This window comes from Mustela lutreola, chromosome 8 (assembly GCF_030435805.1).
Source record: "Mustela lutreola isolate mMusLut2 chromosome 8, mMusLut2.pri, whole genome shotgun sequence".
NCBI lineage: Eukaryota > Metazoa > Chordata > Mammalia > Carnivora > Mustelidae > Mustela > Mustela lutreola.
This window is the reverse complement of record NC_081297.1, coordinates 125,944,060-125,952,571: the sequence shown is the minus strand read 5'-3', so window position 1 is coordinate 125,952,571 and position 8,512 is coordinate 125,944,060. Positions and strand designations below refer to the sequence as shown.

Below are 8,512 nucleotides of genomic sequence, written 5' to 3'. Positions count from 1 at the left end.
CACCCCCTGCCCCCGAGCATAGAGCCTGATGTGGTACTTGATCCCAGGACCCTGGGATCATGACCTGAGCCAAAGTCAGATACTGACTGAGCACCCAAGCCCCCCATTTCTGACGAAATATATTCATGCTCACTGGAGAAAATCGGGAACATGTGGAAAAGGCAAAATCGGAAATAAAAATCACCTTAGTTCTACCACCCAGGAGATAGCCCTTAATGTTTTTCAATGCCTACATGTTACTACTTTTTTTTTTTTTTTTTAAGATTTTTCTTATTTATTTGACAGAGATCACAAGTAGGCAGAGTGGCAGGCAGAGAGAGAGAGAGAGAGGGAAGCAGGCTCCCTGCTGAGCAGAGAGCCTGACGCGGGGCTCGATCCCAGGACCCTGAGATCATGACCTGAGCCGAAGGCAGAGGCTTAACCCACTGAGCCACCCAGGCACCCCACATGTTACTATTTTTAAGAATCAAATTCATACAACGTATTTTATTGAACAGCTAATCTGCAGGTAGTGTCAACCACTGAAGGAAAATAAAGGTGAGTAAACATGGGCTCTGCCCTCCAGAAACTGATAATTTAATGCTAAACACTGTTCCCTCAAGTTATGTGCACTGAGTACTTCCCTTAAAAGAGAGAGGCCCCGGGGTGCTGGGGTGGCTCAGTGGGTTAAAGCCGCTGCTTTCAGCTCAGGTCATGATCTCAGGGTCCTGGGATTGAGCCCCACATTGGGCTCTCTGCTCAGCAGGGAGCCTGCTTCCCTTCCTCTCTCTCTGCCTACTTGTGATTTCTGTCAAATAAATAACTAAAAATCTAAAAAAAAAAAAAAAAAGAAAGAAAGAAAGAGAGAGAGAAGCCCTTCCATCTGTCACTTAAATTCATGGAGTTATAATGCCCTTTGTGATGTAATTTTGCTCATGTTGGAAGACTACACCCCCCATGTTATTCCTTCTCTTACATTCAGAAGTAGAGAGCTCATCGGCCGGCTACTGAAGGTGGGACAGACTTTCCCTATAACATCCATTTCTTTGACTACCAATCCTGACCATCCCTCATCTTATGGGGGAAGCTGCTTGTCCCTTTGACTCTCTCCTGCTCCTTTTCAAGCTGCACTGCCACCTCTGCCATTCTGCCCGATGATAGTATAATGCGCAATAGGACAGCAGCAGAGCTGGAAGCCTGACAGGGGAGAGAGCTTTAGGAGTAACTCATCGTCTGGAAGTCAGCCCTTCTTCCCAGGGCACCACCCACCATACGGCTGGAAGCATCAAAAGATCCTAGAAATCGAAGGGCACCTGGCTGGCTCATTTAGGGGAGCGTGTGACTCTAGATCTCAGGGTTGTGAGTGCAAGCCCCACATTGAGTGTAGAGTTTACTAAAAACAAAAAACAATAAACAAACAAACAAAAAACTTAAAAAAAAAATCCTAGAAATCTAGCCTAATGTGTTAGGAGAGAGAGAGAGAGCAGGCAGAGGGTAGGAGTACTGAGAGACTGACTTACTTGGAGAAAATGTGTAAATAAAATGTGAACTTTCATTCAGCATGCCAGAGCTGCTTTATTTATTCATGAAATTTTATGTGTCTTTTTCCACTCCAGTTTAGAAGTGGAAATGTATGACCTCTTCTCTGCCTGGCAGAATGCCCTGCTTACACAACACCATCCCTGTAACCTCGCCCTAGTTTCAGGGGAAACTGGGTCTGTAGCCGAAGCAATTAAGAGCAGTTTTCCTCATTATCCTCACCTTCCCTGAATGTAACATTCCCATGCCCCCTCCAAATAAATGGAAGTTCGAATAGTAAAGACTGTATATATTTTTTTCTATCACAGACCTTGAGTTATGATTTTCTTGAATTTAGCTTAGTTAAATGACTACTGCCATTCCATTATTTGAAAAAGATCCTCTGCTTACCCCTGCAAATAGAATTTGTCTTCCAAAATGCAGGAAAGAGACACGAAAGAAGGAGTAAAGGTTGCTGATGGCTTGCATTTGGGATTTCCTAGAAATTTCCAAGAAATTTAGGCCTGACCATAACTACTTGGGTGTTACTGAGAAAAGCAGTTAGAAACCAAGAAAAAACAACATGCAAGGTTGAAGATCAATTTTGGCCTTTAGGTGGAGAAGGAAATTCACATCCTGTAACAGAAATGGACCTTGGAAAATCTATCTTCCTCATAAGAGGAAGCCACCTAGGAGGTTTGGTGGCGTTCAGCTTGGAAGAGAAGGTACAGGATTCACGCCCACACTGGCTGTCTAGATATTTGGAGGGCTGTCACCTAGAGGAGGGATTACATTTGTTTCTGTGTGTGAGGCACAGCAGTTGAACTGATATATTAGTGTGTAAAAACTCGAGAGAGAGATTTCTCGTTTGTATAAGAAGACATTTCTAGGGAGCTGTACAGGGCTGGAAAGAGATGTTTGCACAAAGAGGCAGACAGTGTCTGGTCACTGGGCAGAGGCAAGGAGACTGCCTCTCCTCCCTTCTGATTACATCTTCCTCTTGCTGGCTTCCCTTCAGCCACACCTCTTTCTCTCAGCTCTTCAAAGGAGCCAAGCTCTTTCACCCACTGCAGTTACCTGAGATGCCCGTGTGCCCCGACTCCCAGGGCCTTCAGCCTGTGAAATCTTGTTTTTCCTTGAGGTCTCAGCTTACTGGTCTCATCCTTGTACAGTTCTTTCCTAATTCCCTTATCTCAAGAAGGTCTTACTTAAAACTGTGCTGTAATGTCTTACATTTTTCCTTTATAGCACTTACCAAATTTAGGCAGATATGTATATCGTGTATCTCACATGTATACACACACACACACACACACACACACACAATTTACAGGAAACAACACATTTGTTTAATGTATGTTTCAGCACTACAAGGTAAGCTTTGCACAAGGTACCATGTCTGTGTTTTTCATTCCTCTCTTCTGTTGTGAACGGTGCTTGAAACATGGTAAGAGCTCCATAAATGCATTAATAGATAAAAAAATTAATGAGATTCGTGCACCAAAGTCTTACATATTATTACTCTGAGAGTGGGAGGCCAGCCACTTGGAGACGTTTTACATGGCTCCTGGACCAGCACGAAATAACATTATATCACCTTGTATAGAAGTAATTTCTTCTCCGTTTACTTTCAGTCCTTCTGATTTTGTCAAAGAGAACAATTTGTTTTGGTGACCGTCTGTAACTGCCCTGTGTACACCTGCCAGTTTCCCTTGTAAACAGAGATCAGGCCTCAGCAAGCAACACTGTCTCCTGAATTTAATAACATGTTGTATTATTGTATTCATTCATAGGTTACCTTTTATTCGTGGCAAGTCATATTGATTTTTATTTTATGGCGGTGATCCAAAGTTTTCTTTTAAAATAAGAGTGTTTAAGTAAAACCGTGGGTTTCTTTAATGAATAATACTAAGTAAATAGTACATTTAATGGTATGACAATGGTTCTTGAATGACTGAAGTTTTGGTTCTTAAAGGGTCTGAAATTTTGGAACAATGTAGTCCAACCCCAAACCAGTTCAGGTTCATGGCAAAATAAATGTTATTAGGTGAAAGTTTCATAAAGCCAAATGTATTTATTGTCATTCTGGTAGTGTGTCTTTTTTTTTTTTTTTTAATCTTTTAAAAAAATAGATGATTTTTTAAAAATATTTTTTTATTTGAGAGAGAGAAAGAGAAAATTAGCAAGAGAGCACAAGCAAGGGGAGAAGCAGAGGGAAAGGAAGGAGCAGGCTCTCCGCCAAGCAGGGAGCTTGACAGGGCTCAATCCCAGGACCCTGGGATCATGATCTGTGCTGAAGGCAAACACTGAACAGATTGAGAGACTCTGGCGCCCCTAGATGTTGATATTAAAAAAAAAAAAGAAAAAGAGAAAGAAAACTCACTTGGCAAAATAAAGTATTTGCAGGCTCATATTGCTGCTTCCCTTTTAATTATGTAGGGTTGCTAGTGTGGGAGAGGCAACGTCACCTGCCTTGGAATCCAGAAGTCTGGGGCTCAGTGCTGTTAGAGGACCTTTGTGGTCCCTTCCAGTGTGGAGAGAGGAATTAATAGTTGCAGGTGAAATCTTGTTTGCTCCCTGCGGGAATAGCCTTTGAGGCAGAAATTCTGTGTGTGTGCGCGCGCGCGCACGTATACACACACACACACACACACACACACTCAGACACACACAGACACACACACACACACACCCCTCCCCAGGGTTAAGTGCAGATGTATTATACCACCCTTTCTGTTAAAAGGATTTGTGTGATTTCTACTATTTCAAATAGAGAGTAGGGATTCCAAGAACAGATTATCATCAGCTTGTGATGGGATGCCCTCTTGATAACCTTTTGGAAGTTGCAAATATGTAAGTCGAAAATGCATTCGGTACACCCGCCCTACAGAACATCACAGCTTAGCCTCCTCTGCCTTAACTGCTGGGCGAGATCATCTCACACAAGGCCTGTTTTGTCAGAAAGTGTTGAATATCTGTGCTTGCTTGGGAAGTGAGAAATAGAACGGGTGTCTGAGCCCTGAAGGTTGTGTGATCACGTGGCTGACTGGGAGCCGTGGCTCCCCCTGCTGCCCAGCGTCACCAGAGGGTGTGGGGCTATGGAGAAGGACTAGTACTCATACTAGTGCTCGACTCATACTCTCAAGTAGAGTTTCTACTGAATGTGTATAGTCTTCACACCGTCATAAAGTTGAAAAATCATTAAGCTGAACCATTGTGAGTTCTGGACTGCCTCTACCATATCTGTTGATGAGAGATGATGGGTCAGTAGTTTCCAGAAATCCTCAGTTGCAAATGAAGGGTACAACAGGGGAAGAGAGATGCTTGGGAGCTGGGTATGTGTGGCTGTTCCCGTAGCGGCTGCTTCCAAAGGAGCTGGGAATGGGACGGGAGGGGTCTGAGGGTGGTGGGCAACTACGTGGCTGACGTGTGTTCTGAGGGCAGCAGCCTCCCCATTTTCTGAGGTGGGTTGTCGGGGCTGAGCAAGGAGGAGAGCAGTGGGTGGCATGGGAGTCAGAGGCTGGCCATCTGTGTAAGGATCTGCAGCGCAAGTGGGACCAAGCCACCAGGCAGCTGCCTGAAAAGACATTGGCCGATTGTAACTGCTGCTTTTACCTGCTGTTTGTGTCTGTGCTGAATTTGCTTTGCTTACAAAAATCCAAACTCTGGGGCTAAGATGCTTATGTCTCCATTAGACATTCAGCTAAGATACTAAGAGTGGAGAGATTATGGCCTTACTGATTTTGTCACTTTTGGCAACTGCCTGATTAAAAAACATGCAAAGAGGGGTGCCTTGGTGTCTCAGTTAGATAAACATCTGACTCTTAGTTTCTGCTTGGGTCCTGATCTCAGGGCCATGAGATTGAGCCCCTCATGGGGCTTCACGCTCAGCACAGAGCTGCTGGAGATGCTCTTCCTCTCCCTCCCTTTCTGTACCTCCCCCTGGTCCAGCATGCACACATGTTCTCTCTCTCTCTAATAAGTGAAATCTTTATAAATAAGTTAATTAATTTTTAAAAAATCAACCAAACCAGATGACTTAAATGATGTAATCCATGTCAGTGTTTTGGTTTTGCATATGAAGCTGCTGTCCTTGGGGGCATTGTTTCTGTGACCAGTATCATCTGTCGCCATGTGAGCCTGTTGCCGTTGGTGTGTATGTGTGTGCACGTGTATGCTCACATACATCCAAGTCAGTGGCTCCTGTTGATTGCAGATCTGAGCCTTGTGATCAAAGATCAGCACCTTCAACTCAACACTCAGTGGATATTTATGGAGAACTTAGTATTTGTCAGGTTTTGTGGAGGGGGGTGCTCTGTGAATGGATGTGTCCATGTCTACTCATGCATACAATTAACAATTGTAATAGTATCGTGTAAGTTAAGCAAGTGGTCTGAATAAGGGATCAACAAAGTGCTCGAGGACTGGGGTACTTGGGTGGCTCAGTTGGTTAAGGGGCCGACTTGATTTCAGTTCAGGTCATGATCTCAGGGATGTGAGATTGAGCCCCACATGGGGCTCACTCTGATTGTGGAGCCTGCTTGAGATTCTCTCCCTCTCCCTCTCCCCTGCCATGCGTGTGCACTTTCTCTCTCTTTAAAAAAAAAAAAAAAAAAATCTCAAGGATCGAAGAGGAAGAAGCATTTAATTCTAGGTGGAGATATTAAGGAAGGCCTTATTGAAGGGACATTTGATCTGGGCCCCAAGAAGAGGGCACAGCAGAGAGGGTAAGTGGGGGAGGATAACAGGGCATGAATAAAGGTGTGGGGAACGTTGACTTGGGGAATGCTGTCATGAAGTAAACCTCGAGGTTGGGAGCACAGCACAGTGGAGACAGTCCTTGCATTCAGGGGAGGATGTGAGTACCACAGGCAGCGGAAGGAGGTCAGGAGGGGGTGCGGGCAGAACCCGAGAAGAATTTCAATCTGATAGATAGTCATCAGTTAATAAAAATCTTTGTAAAGAAGATTCCAGTGGACATATACTTTGCTTTACATTTTGGTATTGGGGGGTATGAGTTTAAGAACATATGAATTATGTGACAGATGACCAAATGAGTAATGTCCTCCAGCAGGGTATGATTTTCTCTAGTACTTACATCATGATCCCTGGAACTGTGTTTTCTCCTGAAAGTCAGAATTCTTTGATTGTATACACTTAGAGATATCTTCCTACTTTAAAGTATGTTTTCTATTGTAAGAGGTGATCTTCTCCCAAAATAAGCCAAACGTTACACTTTTAAATTAGAAACAACCTGAAACCAATGAACAGAACTGCAAATCGGCTGTCTCTGCTGTGAACCCTTCTGCGTTACACGGAGTGGTCCTTCCGCCAGCAGGTGGCGATAGTGCTGCCCTGCAGTTTCAGTTTTTCCTTTTTGGTTAGTTGTGTATCCTTTGCGGACATACTACCTGTTCATTATACAAAAACTTAGAAGGTGCTTTGGGCACGGGTGGGTGGAGGGACATAGCTGCTCCAGCTGCAGATGGTTACCATTACTGTTACATAGATTATAATCACTGTCGGCAGATCTCATTTTGGCTTTGCGTTTGAAGCTGCTGCCCTTGGGGGCTTTGTGTCTGTGACCAGAATCATCTGTCACCATGGTCCGATCCACCATCACATGGGCCGATGATTACAGATCACTGGAGGTGTGGACCACGGTCTCCACCACCATAGCCGCCTCCTGAAAGAGCAGAAGGAGAAAGCAGAAGCACTTCCCAGAATGTGTCCTGCTTCAGGGACAGACCTGCCTGTGGCAGGCACGGGGCTGATGCTGGAACTGCTGGTGAGACTTGGGCTCTTGGCCAGCCAGGCCCTCGGCCAGGCATCTCAGTGCAGGCTGCAGCCCACCACACTCGGCGGGTCAGCACCATCAGGGACTGGCTCAAACCACAGCACCCATGTGCCATGGCACAGAGCTGGAGGGACCGGGTGGCGGGCTCACTTGGTTCTTACACGCTGGGCACGAGAAAGCAGACTCGCCTGTATGGTGTTTCCGACAGAGCCATCTACGTTGAACCCCGTCTTTTTATCAATAAAAACAATTTTTGAGATCCAGATTGCTTGTTAACAAACCCTCTGATACTGATCAAAGATAAAGGGAGTTGAAGCCTTATAATGACTACCTCTGAGGTCTCAACTTTTTATTAATAGTTCCCATGCTAAATACTTGCCTCTAGGGTAGGCATTAAAATTCACATACCTGTGTGTCATGGTTGGTGCTGGTACATTTGGCAGAGAATCAGGGACACTTTTTCAATTTATGTGTAGAGTTTGTGTGTATATACAGGTAAACTACTTAACACTTTTCAGTTTATCTTCTTTGTGTATATATTGCTCAACAAAAGTGAACAAAAGTGTAAAAAATGCTGTATATTGTTTTGGCCTACTGTTGTCATTAATAACACGTTATGAATGTATTTCCAAATACATACTTCTGCATTATTAGTTTTAATGGCTGTATAGTGCTCCATTTAATAATTTACCTCCAGCTCACTATGCAGGACCTTTTTGATTTTTCCAACTTTTTATTGTTATAGGTATCCCTAAAAAGATTGTCTTTGTGCTTGTTTCTTTGTATACTTGTTTGTTTTATTAAGATACATTCCTGGAAATGGAATTGCTGCATCATAGGGTTTGCACATTAAAATAACGTTTAAGGGGCACCTGCGTGGTGCCGTCTCTTAAACTTCCAAGTCTTGGTTTTGGCTCAGGTCGTGAGATTAGGGTCATGAGGTCAAACCCTGCATGAGGTTCTATGCTCAGAGAGTGGAGTCTGCTTAAGACTTTCTCTCTGCCTCTGCCCCTGCCCATCCCCGCATGGGTATGCTTTCTCTCTTGCTCTCTTTTTTTCAAATAATAAATCTTTTCTAAAACATTTAAAACAAAACTTCAAATTATTCTTTGAAAAAATGTAACAACCTATACTCCCACCGGCATCTGCTTTCTTAAATACTCTCCCACACTGTAAAGCATATTAAAGAAAAACATTTGCCCATCTGATAGGTAAAAA

At 43.9% G+C, this 8,512-nt stretch overlaps 1 long non-coding RNA gene across 2 annotated transcripts in view; it reads left to right on the top strand.

Moving 5' to 3' along the window:
- The first annotated feature begins 713 nt into the window (after positions 1-713).
- The window catches only part of LOC131839274 (uncharacterized), a 61,022-nt gene continuing 53,223 nt past the window's right edge, over positions 714-8,512 (top strand). For both annotated transcript variants that reach the window (XR_009356903.1, XR_009356902.1), the window contains exon 1: positions 714-992. This is a non-coding gene — a long non-coding RNA (uncharacterized LOC131839274). The remainder of the gene's footprint in view (positions 993-8,512) is intronic.